Source organism: Oncorhynchus nerka, linkage group LG3, assembly GCF_034236695.1.
Source record: "Oncorhynchus nerka isolate Pitt River linkage group LG3, Oner_Uvic_2.0, whole genome shotgun sequence".
Lineage (NCBI taxonomy): Eukaryota > Metazoa > Chordata > Actinopteri > Salmoniformes > Salmonidae > Oncorhynchus > Oncorhynchus nerka.
In genome coordinates, this window is record NC_088398.1 from 6,138,175 (window position 1) to 6,152,502 (window position 14,328).

General features: G+C 47.1%; 1 protein-coding gene across 1 annotated transcript in view; it reads left to right on the forward strand.

Moving 5' to 3' along the window:
* LOC115101166 (ephrin type-B receptor 5-like) overlaps window positions 1-14,328 on the forward strand; it is a 104,670-nt gene that overhangs the window by 58,812 nt on the left and 31,530 nt on the right.

The window sequence follows — 14,328 nt, forward strand, 5'->3', positions numbered from 1 at the left end:
CCCTGTCCTGTCAGTTCTCCTGTCCCCCCTCCTGTCAGTTCTCCTGTCCCCTGTCCTGTCAGTTTTCCTGTCTCCCCTCCTGTCAGTTCTCCTGTCTCCTGTCCTGTCAGTTCTCCTGTCCCCCCCTGTCAGTTTTCCTCTCTCCTGTCCTGTCAGTTCTCCTGTCTCCTGTCCTGTCCTGTCAGTTCTCTTGTCCACTCTCCTGTCAGTTTTCCAGACCCCTGTCCTGTCAGTTCTCCTGTCTCCTGTCCTGTCAGTTCTCTTGTCCCCTGTCCTGTTAGTTCTCCTGTCTCCTGTCCTGTCAGTTCTCCTTTCCCCCCTCCTGTCAGTTCTCCTGTCTCCTGTCCTGTCAGTTTTCCTGTCTCCTGTCCTGTCAGTTTTCCTGTCTCCTGTCCTGTCAGTTCTCCTGTCTCCTGTCCTGTCAGTTCTCCTGTCCCCCCTCCTGTCAGTTCTCCTGTCTCCTGTCCTGTCAGTTCTCCTGTCTCCTGTCCTGTCAGTTCTCCTGTCTCCTGTCCTGTCAGTTCTCCTGTCCCCTGTCCTGTCAGTTCTCCTGTCCCCTGTCCTGTCAGTTCTCCTGTCTCCTGTTCTGTCAGTTCTCCTGTTTCCTGTTCTGTCAGTTCTCCTGTTTCCTGTTCTGTCAGTTTTCCTGTCTCCTGTCCTGTCAGTTCTCCTGTTCTGTCAGTTCTCCTGTCTCTTGTCCTGTCAGTTCTCCTGTCTCTTGTCCTGTCAGTTATCCTGTCTCTTGTCCTGTCAGTTCTCCGGTCTCTTGTCCTGTCAGTTCTCCTGTCCTGTCAGTTCTCCTGTCTCCTGTCCTGTCAGTTCTCCTGTTCTGTCAGTTCTCCTGTCCTGTCAGTTCTCCTGTCTCTTGTCCTGTCAGTTCTCCTGTCCTGTCAGTTCTCCTGTCTCCTGTCCTGTCAGTTCTCCTGTTCCGTCAGTTCTACTGTCTCCTGTCCTGTCAGTTCTCCTGTTCTGTCAGTTCTCCTGTCTCCTGTCCTGTCAGTTCTCCTGTCTCTTGTGTCACTAACTTTCTGGATCAATATGAGATGGAACTGCTGCCGTCACTCTGATCACTGACCCAGCTTGACTGAGAGGACAGGGAAAGGAGGGCAGGGACAGACAATGGCCATGTGGGGTGTGTGTGTGTGTTGTGGGGGGGGTGATGATGGGCAAATGTTTTATGAGACTGTGTCAGCAATATCCTACATAAATGAATAGGTGTTTATGTCTGGGAGCATAAGTAGGAGATGAGGGCTTTGTGTTGTGGTGTCTGTGTTGGTGGTGTTTTAACTGAAGAAGCAGGAAGGGAGCATAACTCAGGGGAATAAGAGACAGCTTGTCAGACCAAGAGCTCAACTACTGCTTCAACAAGCCCCACTTGACCCAGAATGTTAGCACAGAGGAGGAAAGGAACACACACACTGTGTCTCTGTCTCTCTCTCTCTCTCTCTCTCTCTCTCTCTCTCTCTCTCTCTCTCTCTCTCTCTCTCTCACTCACACTCACACTCACACTCACACTCACACTCACACTCACACTCTCTCTCTCTCTCTCTCTCTCTCTCTCTCACACACACACACACACACTCACACACTCTCTCCTCACACACTCACACTCACACACACTACAGGGACATGGACACTACACCATAGTCTGGGTCAGTGTGCACCCTGGAAAAGTAAAGTTTTCTACCTTCACTGGACAGGGGTCAACGAGAAAGATATGTTTTGGAGAAATCTCAAGAAAGACACCATGGAATATTGAGGGAGGGAGGGAGGGAGGGAGGGAGGGAGGGAGGGAGGGAGGGATGTGACACATTTAGGTCATAGTGATGTAATGGCCACTCGTCTGTGAACAAGTGACAGAAACCACAGCGGGAGAGGGAAAGAGAGAGGGGGAGATGGAGGGAGGGAGAGAGGGGATAAGTGGACACAAGTTAACGACTTAAGGAATTGAGCAAGCAGAAAGTCTGAGGAAAGTAAGGAGACAGAGAGAGGGGGAAGGGGTATTGACTGAGATGTGGACAGCGGGAGGCTGTGTGTGTGTGTGTGTGTGTGTGTGTGTGTGTGTGTGTGTGTGTGTGTGTGTGTGTGTGTGTGTGTGTGTGTGTGTGTGTGTGTGTGTGTGTGTGTGTGTGTGTGTGTGTGTGTGTGTGTGTGTGTGTGTGTGTGTGTGTGTGTGTGTGTTCTCCCTTGACGGTTGAAGGTAAAGGTCCAGTAGTTCTCTGTGGGGCTATCTGTTACCCTCTCCTCCGCTGGTCAGGGGCCTCCCAGTCCCAAGCTAGCTAACAGATTCATTAATACCGCCACTCTGAACCAAGTCAACTGTGAAATGTCTTCATGCTCTAATGGGTTACATCTGGGCTCTCCCCGCCACTCACATGGTTTGTCCCACTTTGATTGATATTTAGTGAGAAATAACCACTCCAACGCCACTCTGTGGCTCAGTGGTTTGGCCTTCCAGATGGGGCTAAACAGATCATAAGGACTGGGAGCCCCACCCACACAGGGATTTTTGTGTTCTAATTATTCTGTGATTATGTTTAGTTTATCAGGTCATTGACTAATGATGTGGATGTAACGTCATGCCATTGTTGCCCCTGTTTAGTTGTTTGGATGAAAAAACGGATAGCTGAGACGGTTGCTGGGCCGTGGTCGCTGAGGGTTTTTATTCTACATTGTCTCTGAGGCTCCGGTATAAATATCTGTGTAGACACCAAGAACTCAGCTGTACGGCTCTAAGGGAGTTCCAGGCACATTCAAGATCTGAACTGATGAATGATAATATTAAGCTGTTCATTAGAAGTGATCTGTGCTGGAATTAAACCCACAACCTCTTGGTGTGATTTAGATGCACTATTGTAAAGTGGCTGTTCCACTGGATGTCATAAGGTGAATGCACCAATCTGTAAGTCGCTCTGGATAAGAGCGTCTGCTAAATGACTTAAATGTTAATGTTAATGTGTTACAAGCACCATCCACGCTCTAACCAGCTCAGCCACCAGAACCAGTGACTCCTAACAGATCCTCTAATGAGGACAGGGAACCTACACTAGATGTTTTCTCCGTTGACATTGGCGTTGAGAAAGAGAGAGAGAGAGAGAGTGTGTGTGTGTATGCTCAGCAGAAGCACGACTTAGCATGAGACACAATTACACCTGTTCACGCAGACATGAAACAGACTTTTAGATCATGGGGCTTTCTAAGGAGGTCCACATCAGTTCCATGTCACATAGTTCCTGTAACACTGATGATATACAGTTGAAGTTGGAAGTTAGGTTGGAGTCATTAAAACTCATTTTTCAACCACTCCACAAATTTCTTGTTAACAAACTATAGTTTTGGAAAGTCGGTTTGGACATTTACTTTGTGCAAGACACAAGTCATTTTTCCAACAATTGTTTACAGACAGATTATTTCACTTATAATTCACTGTATCACAATTCCAGTGGGTCAGAAGTTCACATACACTAAGTTGACTGTGCCTTTAAACAGCTTGGAAAATTCCAGAAAATGATGTCATGGCTTTAGAAGCTTCTGATAGGCTAATTGACATAATTTGAGTCAATCGGAGGTGTATCTGTAGATGTATTTCAAGGCCTACCTTCAAACTCGGTGCCTCTTTGCTTGACATCATGGAAGAATCAAAAGAAATCAACCAAGACCTCTTCCTTGGGAGCAATTTCCAAACGCCTGAAGTTACCACGTTCATCTGGACAAACAATAGTACGCAAGTATAAACACCATGGGACCACGCAGCCGTTGTGCCGCTCAGGAATTAGATGCGTTCTGTCTCTTAGAGATGAAGGTTCTTTGGTGCGAAAAGTACAAATCAATCCCAGAACAATAGCAAAGGACCTTGTGAAGATGCTAGAGAACAGGTACAGAAGTATCTCTATCCACAGTAAAACGAGTCCTATATCGACATAACCTGAAAGGCCGCTCAGCAAGGAAGAGGCCACTGCTCCAAAACCGCAATAACAAAGCCGGACTACGGTTTGCAACTGCACATGGGGACAAAAGATTGTACTTTTTGGAGAAATGTCCTCTGGTCTGGTGAAACAAAAATAGAACTGTTTGGCCATAATGACCATTGTTATGTTTGGAGGAAAAAGGGGGAGGCTTGCAAGCCGACGAACACCATCCCAACCGTGAAGCATGTGGGTGGCAGCATCATGTTGTCAGGTACTTTGCTGCAGGAGGGACTGGTGCACTTCACAAAATGGATGGTTTCATGAGGGAGGAAAATTATGTGGATATATTGAAGCAACATCTTAAGACATCAGTCAGGAAGTTAAAGCTTGGTCCCAAATGGGTCTTCCAAATGGACAATGACCCCAAGCATACTTCCAAAATTGTGGTAAAATGGCTTAAGGACAACAAAGTCAAGGCATTGGAGTGGCCATCACAAAACCATGACCTCAATCCTATAGAAGATTTGTGGGCAGAACTGAAAAAGCGTGTATGAGCAAGGAGGCCTACAAACCGGACTCAGTTACACCAGCTCGGTCAGGAGGAATGGGCCAAAATTCACCCAACTTAAGCTTGTGGAAGGCTACCCGAAACGTTTGACCCAAGTTAAACAATTTAATGGCAATGCTACCAAATACTAATTGAGTGTCTGTAAACTTCTGACCCACTCAGAATGTAATGAAATAAATCAAATTTGAAATAAATCATTCTCTCTACTATAAATCTGACATTTCACATTCTTAAAATAAGGTGGTGATCCTAACTGACCTAAGACAGGGAATTTTTACTTTGATTAAATGTCAGGAATTGTGAAAAACTAAGTTTAAATGTAGTTGGCTAAGGTGTATGTAAACCTCCGACTTCAACTGTATATATTCCCAAGTTCACACTGATGAAATATGTTCCTCAACACTAAACTTTCTTACGAACATGCATTTATCTTTAGTACTTCTCCAGGACTGTGGTTGTTCTGGTGAATGTCATTTGCCCAGGACTACGGATGAATTTACGTCACAGTGTTTTTTGAGATGTAAATTATTGTGCAATGTCCCTGTTAACTAAAATATGTAAATATTCATTCACATGGGTCTAATATTCAGAGCTCGCTAAGGGGTGCCATTGAATATATTTGAATGTGTATGGGGCTGTCCTGATTTAATTCAAACCCTGCGGCAAGATATTGTGGGAATTTTAAACACGGTGAGAGAGTGCCCTAGTGCGGACTATTGCTTAGGAGTGTACTATGGATAGTAGAATATTGGATTTGCTTGACACTTTATGAGAAGGAGAATGTCCATAGATTTATGTAATGATCTATGATTTATTCACCATGGGGACCATGTGACTGCAGGGATTCTGGATCAGCTGCTAGTACTATTAGGAGTGACTATGGCTTGTGTACCATTGGTTTGTGTCATATACGTAGACGTATATGTTGCTATACTGTCTGATTGGTGTGTTACATTGCTTGCTCAATTGGTTTAAAACCAATTGCTATTGAGTGTCATGTGAGCGTTAAGAACCTGATGTTTCATTTCATTTGGCTTAGTAGACACTATTAGAAAAAAGGTGCTATCAAGAACCTTAAAGGGTTCTTTGGCTCTCCCTTTGAAGAACCCTTTTGATCCAGGTAGAACTATTTCTGGTTCCATGTAAAACCTTTTTGTTAAAGGAATTTCATTCCTATATGTTCATTAACCAATTCAATTAAAACACTCTGCCCATTTCTAAGAATTTGTAAGGTGCTTATTTGCATAAAATTGACAGAGACCAGTCTCAAAATCCATCAATAGCGTTTATTCTCGAGAGTACTGATCATAGTACAATTTACATCAGGTATGCTAAAAATGACGTCATAGGTTTTATTCTGTCCCTCCTCCACTCCGATACAATGGCAGTATAGTTCACAAGTCTTCCCACGCTGTCTACCACCTGTTAACTTCTTGCGTCGAGCCATCCCGGATCCGGTATCGTGACTACAGCCTCAAGCTCATTACCATAACGCAACGTTAACTATTCATGAAAATCGCAAATGAAATGAAATTAATCTATTTGCTCTCAAGCTTAGCCTTTTGTTAACAACACTGTCGTCTCAGATTTTCAAAATATGCTTCTCAACCATTGCAAAACAAGCATTTGTGTAACAGTATTGATAGCTAGCGTAGCATTTAGCGTAGCATTTAGCGTTAGCATTCAGCAGGCAACATTTTCACAAAAACCAGAAAAGCATTCAAATAAAATCATTTACCTTTGAAGAACTTCGGATGTTTTCAATGAGGAGACTCTCAGATAGCAAATGTTCAGTTTTTCCTGAAAGATTATTTGTTTAGGACAAATCGCTCCGTTTTCTGCGTCACGTTTAGCTACGAAAAAAACCTGTATCCAGGATTGTGTAAATCTATCCGCAAGCTCATTAGCATAACACAACGTTAACTATTCATGAAAATCGCAAATGAAATGAAATTAATCTATTTGCTCTCAAGCTTAGCCTTTTGTTAACAACACTGTCATCTCAGATTTTCAAAATATGCTTTTGAACCATAGCTAAACAAGCATTTGTGTAACAGTATTGATAGCCTAGCATAGGATTATGCCTGGCTTTCAGCATGCAACATTTTCACAAAAACCAGAAAAGGATTCAAATAAAATCATTTACCTTTGAAGAACTTCAGATGTTTTCAATGAGGAGACTCTCAGTTAGATAGCAAATGTTCCGTTTTTACAAAAAATATTATTTGTGTTGACAAATCGCTCCGTTTTGTTCATCACGTTTGGGTAAGAAAAAAAAGAAAAAATATTAAGTCATTAAAATGCTAACTTTTTTCCAAATTAACTCCATAATATCGACAGAAACATGGCAAACCGATGTTTAGAATCAATCCTCAAGGTGTTTTTCACATATCTATCGATGATAAATCCTTCGTGGCAGTTGACTTTCTCTTCTGAAGAAATGGAACGCGCATGGACCTACAGATTACGCAATAATTTCGACACAGGACAACGGGCGGGACACCAGGTAAATGTAGTCTCTTATGGTCAATCTTCCAATGATATGCCTACAAACACGTCACAATGCTGCAGACATCTTGGACGAACGGCAGAGCGCATAAGCTCGTTCACAGCATATTCACAGCCTTATAAGGAGACGATAGTAAAACAGAGCGTCAAAAATCCTGCTCATTTCCTGTTTGAAGTTTCATCTTGGTTTCATTTACATTTAGATTTAAGTCATTTAGCAGACGCTCTTATCCAGAGCGACTTACAAATTGGTGCGTTCACCTTATGACATCCAGTGGAACAGCCACTTTACAATAGTGCATCTAAATCTTTAAGATCAGTTCTGGGGCACTCACAGATAATATCTTTGCAGTTTTGAAAACGTCAGAGTGTTTTCTTTCCAAAGCTGGCAATTATATGCATAGTCGAGCATCTTTTCGTGATAAAATATTGCGCTTAAAACGGGCACGTTTTTTTATCCAATAATGACATAGCGCCCCCATAGGTTGAAGAGGTTAAATAATCTACTACTAGCCCAAGGTCTCTCCTCTCCCTGTGTAGAGACAGGATGTCCTGTAAGGAACACAGCATTCCAGCCAGTCTGACGATAGCTCCATTCGTTTCTAACAAGGATCAGACAGTCCTTCTAATTCTGGATGAAAACTACACACATTATATTCAGTATTATGATTATAATAAGATTCATACATCCATACAGTAACATAGTAGTATTCTGTTTTAGTCATAGTTCTGATTTAAATGTATACATAATTTAGTCATTATTCATTTAAAATCCCTTAACACTTTTCCACGGAGGGTTCTACCTGGAACCAAAAAGGGTTCCCCTATAGGTTGCAGTACCTACAGCTTCCACACGGTGTCTAGAGTCTTGTCATTTGCCTACGATTTGTTTCTTGGTCAAACAGATGCAAGGCAGCGCAGTTCTTCAGGTCTAGGACCGGATATTTTGGTTGAGTTTCTAGCCGGACATTTTTCCAGACGGAAAGCTATAGAATATACTTCGTCTTGTGATTAATTTGATTGCTTATTAACGTTTACTAATACCTAAAGTTGCATTACAAAAGTATTTCGAAGTGTTTTGTGAAAGTTTATCGTCGACTTTTTGAATTTTAAAAAATGACGTTACGTTATGAAACGCTGTTTTTTTTCGTTGATCACACAGTCTACATATAACGATATCTAGGCTATATATGGACCGATTTAATCAACAAAAAGACCCAATAGTGATTATGGGACATCTAGGAGTGCCAACAAAGAAGATGGTCAAAGGTAATGAATGTTTTCTATTTTATTGTGCGGTTTGTGTAGCGCTGAATATGCTAATTATTTTGTTTACGTCCCCTGCGGGTCTTTTGTGGTGTTACATGCTATCAGATAATAGCTTCTCATGCTTTCGCCGAAAAGCATTTTAAAAATCTGACTTGTTGCCTGGATTCACAACGAGTGTAGCTTTAATTCAATACCCTGCATGTGTATTTTAATGAACGTTTGAGTTTTAACTAATACTATTAGCATTTAGCGTAGCGCATTTGCATTTCCAGAGCTCTGGATGGGACGCAAGTGTTTCAGGTAGGAGCAAGAGGTTAAGGCATGAGTGTAACCAGGGCAGGGCTTAAAGGGACATGGAGCAGATTAGAACATTGTATTACCATTCAATATGCATTTACTGGATGTCACTAACTATAGAATGTCACAGACATACAGTGGAGAGATGGAGAGAGAGACGGAGGAGAGGTTAGAGACAGACAGACGGGAGAGACCCAGGAGAGGAAAGAGATACAGAAGGGAGAGACGGAGGAGAGGAAAGAGAGACAGACGGGAGAGAGGGAAGAGAGGATAGAGATAGACAGACGGGAGAGACGGAGGAGAGGAAAGAGATACAGAAGGGAGAGACGGAGGAGAGGAAAGAGATACAGACGGGAGAGACGGAGGAGAGGAAAGAGAGACAGACGGGAGAGAGGGAAGAGAGGATAGAGATAGACAGACGGGAGAGACGGAGGAGAGGAAAGAGATACAGACGGGAGAGAGGGAAGAGAGGATAGAGATAGACAGACGGGAGAGACGGAGGAGAGGAAAGAGATGGAGAGACGGAGGAGAGGAAAGAGATAGACAGACGGGAGAGACGGAGGAGAGGATAGAGATAGACAGACGGGAGAGACGGAGGAGAGGAAAGAGATACAGACGGGAGAGACGGAGGAGAGGAAAGAGATAGACAGACGGGAGAGATGGAGGAGAGGAAAGAGATAGACAGACGGGAGAGACGGAGGAGAGGATAGAGATAGACAGACGGGAGAGACGGAGGAGAGGAAAGAGATACAGACGGGAGAGATGGAGGAGAGGAAAGAGAGACAGACGGGAGAGATGGAGGAGAGGATAGAGATAGACAGACGGGAGAGACGGAGGAGAGGAAAGAGAGACAGACGGGAGAGAGGGAGGAGAGGAAAGAGAGACAGAGGAGAGGATAGAGATAGACAGACGGGAGAGACAGAGGAGAGGAAAGAGAGACAGACGGGAGAGAGGGAGGAGAGGAAAGAGAGGATACAGACAGACGGAGAGACGGAGGAGAGGAAAGAGAGACAGACGGAGACAGACGGGAGAGACGGAGGAGACAGAGAAAGAGATAGAGAGACGGAGGAGAGGATAGAGATAGACAGACGGGAGAGACGGAGGAGAGGAAAGAGATACAGACGGGAGAGACGGAGGAGAGGAAAGAGAGACAGACGGGAGAGATGGAGGAGAGGATAGAGATAGACAGACGGGAGAGACGGAGGAGAGGAAAGAGAGACAGACGGGAGAGAGGGAGGAGAGGAAAGAGAGACAGAGGAGAGGATAGAGATAGACAGACGGGAGAGACGGAGGAGAGGAAAGAGAGACAGACGGGAGAGAGGGAGGAGAGGAAAGAGAGACAGAGGAGAGGATAGAGATAGACAGACGGGAGAGACGGAGGAGAGGAAAGAGAGACAGACGGGAGAGAGGGAGGAGAGGAAAGAGAGACAGAGGAGAGGATAGAGATAGACAGACGGGAGAGACGGAGGAGAGGAAAGAGAGACAGAGGAGAGAGACGGAGGAGAGGAAAGAGAGACAGAGGAGAGGATAGAGATAGACAGACAGGAGAGACGGAGGAGAGGAAAGAGAGACAGACGGGAGAGACGGAGGAGAGGATAGAGATAGACAGACGGGAGAGACGGAGGAGAGGAGAGACAGACGGGAGAGACAGAGGAGAGGAAAGAGAGACAGAGGAGAGAGATGGAGGAGAGGAAAGAGAGACAGACGGGAGAGACGGAGGAGAGGATAGAGATAGACAGACGGGAGAGACGGAGGAGAGGAAAGAGAGACAGACGGGAGAGACAGAGGAGAGGAAAGAGAGACAGAGGAGAGAGACGGAGGAGAGGAAAGAGAGACAGAGGAGAGGATAGAGATAGACAGACAGGAGAGACGGAGGAGAGGAAAGAGAGACAGACGGGAGAGACGGAGGAGAGGAAAGAGAGACAGACGGGAGAGAGGGAAGAGAGGATAGAGATAGACAGACGGGAGAGACGGAGGAGAGGAAAGAGAGACAGACGGGAGAGACGGAGGAGAGGAAAGAGAGACAGACGGGAGAGACAGAGGAGAGGATAGAGATAGACAGACGGGAGAGACGGAGGAGAGGAAAGAGAGACAGACGGGAGAGAGGGAGGAGAGGATAGAGATAGACAGACGGGAGAGACAGAGGAGAGGAAAGAGAGACAGACGGGAGAGACAGAGGAGAGGAAAGAGAGACAGACGGGAGAGACAGAGGAGAGGATAGAGATAGACAGACGTGAGAGACGGAGGAGAGGAAAGAGAGAGAAAGATGGGAGGAGAGGATAGAGATAGACAGACGGGAGAGAGGGAGGAGAGGAAAGAGAGACAGACGGGAGAGAGGGAGAAGAGGAAAGAGAGACAGACGGAAGAGAGGGAGGAGAGGAAAGAGAGACAGACGGGAGAGACAGAGGAGAGGAAAGAGAGACAGACTGGAGAGACAGAGGAGAGGAAAGAGATAGACAGACGGGAGAGACGGAGGAGAGGAAAGAGAGACAGACGGGAGAGAGGGAGGAGAGGAAAGAGAGACAGAGGAGAGGATAGAGATAGACAGACGGGAGAGACGGAGGAGAGGAAAGAGAGACAGAGGAGAGGATAGAGATAGACAGACGGGAGAGACGGAGGAGAGGAAAGAGAGACAGAGGAGAGAGACGGAGGAGAGGAAAGAGAGACAGAGGAGAGGATAGAGATAGACAGACAGGAGAGACGGAGGAGAGGAAAGAGAGACAGACGGGAGAGACGGAGGAGAGGATAGAGATAGACAGACGGGAGAGACGGAGGAGAGGAAAGAGAGACAGACGGGAGAGACAGAGGAGAGGAAAGAGAGACAGAGGAGAGAGACGGAGGAGAGGAAAGAGAGACAGACGGGAGAGACGGAGGAGAGGATAGAGATAGACAGACGGGAGAGACGGAGGAGAGGAAAGAGAGACAGACGGGAGAGACAGAGGAGAGGAAAGAGAGACAGAGGAGAGAGACGGAGGAGAGGAAAGAGAGACAGAGGAGAGGATAGAGATAGACAGACAGGAGAGACGGAGGAGAGGAAAGAGAGACAGACGGGAGAGACGGAGGAGAGGAAAGAGAGACAGACGGGAGAGAGGGAAGAGAGGATAGAGATAGACAGACGGGAGAGAGGGAGGAGGAGAGAAAGACGAGAGACAGAGAGGGAGAGACGGAGGAGAGGAAAGAGAGACAGACGGGAGAGACAGAGGAGAGGATAGAGATAGACAGACGGGAGAGACGGAGGAGAGGAAAGAGAGACAGACGGGAGAGGGAGGGGAGGAGAGAGGAGGATAGAGATAGACAGACGGGAGAGACAGAGGAGAGGAAAGAGAGACAGACGGGAGAGACAGAGGAGAGGAAAGAGAGACAGACGGGAGAGACAGAGGAGAGGATAGAGATAGACAGATGTGAGAGACGGAGGAGAGGAAAGAGAGAGAAAGATGGGAGAGAGGGAGGAGAGGATAGAGATAGACAGACGGGAGAGAGGGAGGAGAGGAAAGAGAGACAGACGGGAGAGAGGGAGAAGAGGAAAGAGAGACAGACGGAAGAGAGGGAGGAGAGGAAAGAGAGACAGACGGGAGAGACAGAGGAGAGGAAAGAGAGACAGACGGGAGAGACAGAGGAGAGGAAAGAGATAGACAGACGGGAGAGACGGAGGAGAGGAAAGAGAGACAGACGGGAGAGACAGAGGAGAGGAAAGAGATACAGAAGGGAGAGACAGAGGAGAGGAAAGAGAGACAGACGGGAGAGAGGGAAGAGAGGATAGAGATAGACAGACAGGAGAGACGGAGGAGAGGAAAGAGATACAGAAGGGAGAGACAGAGGAGAGGAAAGAGAGACAGACGGGAGAGATGGAGGAGAGGAAAGAGAGACAGACGGGAGAGACGGAGGAGAGGAAAGAGAGACAGACGGGAGAGAGGGAGGAGAGGATAGAGATACAGAAGGGAGAGACAGAGGAGAGGAAAGAGAGACAGACGGGAGAGACGGAGGAGAGGAAAGAGAGACAGACGGGAGAGAGGGAGGAGAGGAAAGAGATAGACAGACGGGAGAGACGGAGGAGAGGATAGAGATAGACAGACGGAGAGACGGAGGAGAGGAAAGAGATACAGACGGGAGAGACGGAGGAGAGGAAAGAGAGACAGACGGGAGAGATGGAGGAGAGGATAGAGATAGACAGACGGGAGAGACGGAGGAGAGGAAAGAGAGACAGACGGGAGAGAGGGAGGAGAGGAAAGAGAGACAGAGGAGAGGATAGAGATAGACAGACGGGAGAGACGGAGGAGAGGAAAGAGAGACAGACGGGAGAGACGGAGGAGAGGAAAGAGAGACAGAGGAGAGGAGGAGAGATAGACAGACAGGAGAGACGGAGGAGAGGAAAGAGAGACAGACGGGAGAGACGGAGGAGAGGATAGAGAGACAGACAGACGGGAGAGAAAGAGAGACAGGAGGAGAGAGAAAGAGAGACAGACGGGAGAGACAGAGGAGAGGAAAGAGAGACAGAGGAGAGAGACGGAGGAGAGGAAAGAGAGACAGACGGGAGAGACGGAGGAGAGGATAGAGATAGACAAACGGGAGAGACGGAGGAGAGGAAAGAGAGACAGACGGGAGAGACAGAGGAGAGGAAAGAGAGACAGAGGGAGAGAGAGAGGAGGAGAGGAAAGAGAGACAGAGGAGAGGATAGAGATAGACAGACAGGAGAGACGGAGGAGAGGAAAGAGAGACAGACGGGAGAGACGGAGGAGAGGAAAAGAGACAGACAGAGAGGGAAGAGACGGGAGAGAGAGGAGAGAGATAGACAGACGGGAGAGACGGAGGAGAGGAAAGAGAGACAGACGGGAGAGACGGAGGAGAGGAAAGAGAGACAGACGGGAGAGACAGAGGAGAGGATAGAGATAGACAGACGGGAGAGACGGAGGAGAGGAAAGAGAGACAGACGGGAGAGAGGAGGAGAGAGATAGAGATAGACAGACGGGAGAGACAGAGGAGAGGAAAGAGAGACAGACGGGAGAGACAGAGGAGAGGAAAGAGAGACAGACGGGAGAGACAGAGGAGAGGATAGAGATAGACAGACGTGAGAGACGGAGGAGAGGAAAGAGAGAGAAAGATGGGAGAGAGGGAGGAGAGGATAGAGAGAGATAGACAGACGGGAGAGAGGGAGGAGAGGAAAGAGAGACAGACGGGAGAGAGGGAGAAGAGGAAAGAGAGACAGACGGAAGAGAGGGAGGAGAGGAAAGAGAGACAGACGGGAGAGACAGAGGAGAGGAAAGAGAGACAGACGGGAGAGACAGAGGAGAGAAAAGAGATAGACAGACGGGAGAGACGGAGGAGAGGAAAGAGAGACAGACGGGAGAGACAGAGAGAGAGAAAGAGATACAGAAGGGAGAGACAGAGGAGAGGAAAGAGAGACAGACGGGAGAGAGGGAAGAGAGGATAGAGATAGACAGACAGGAGAGACGGAGGAGAGGAAAGAGAGACAGACGGGAGAGACGGATGAGAGGAAAGACAGACAGACGGGAGAGACGGAGGAGAGGAAAGAGAGACAGAGGAGAGAGACGGAGGAGAGGAAAGAGAGACAGAGGAGAGGATAGAGATAGACAGACAGGAGAGACGGAGGAGAGGAAAGAGAGACAGACGGGAGAGACGGAGGAGAGGAAAGAGAGACAGACGGGAGAGAGGGAGGAGAGGATAGAGATAGACAGACGGGAGAGACGGAGGAGAGGAAAGAGAGACAGACGGGAGAGAGGGAGGAGAGGATAGAGATAGACAGACGGGAGAGACGGAGGA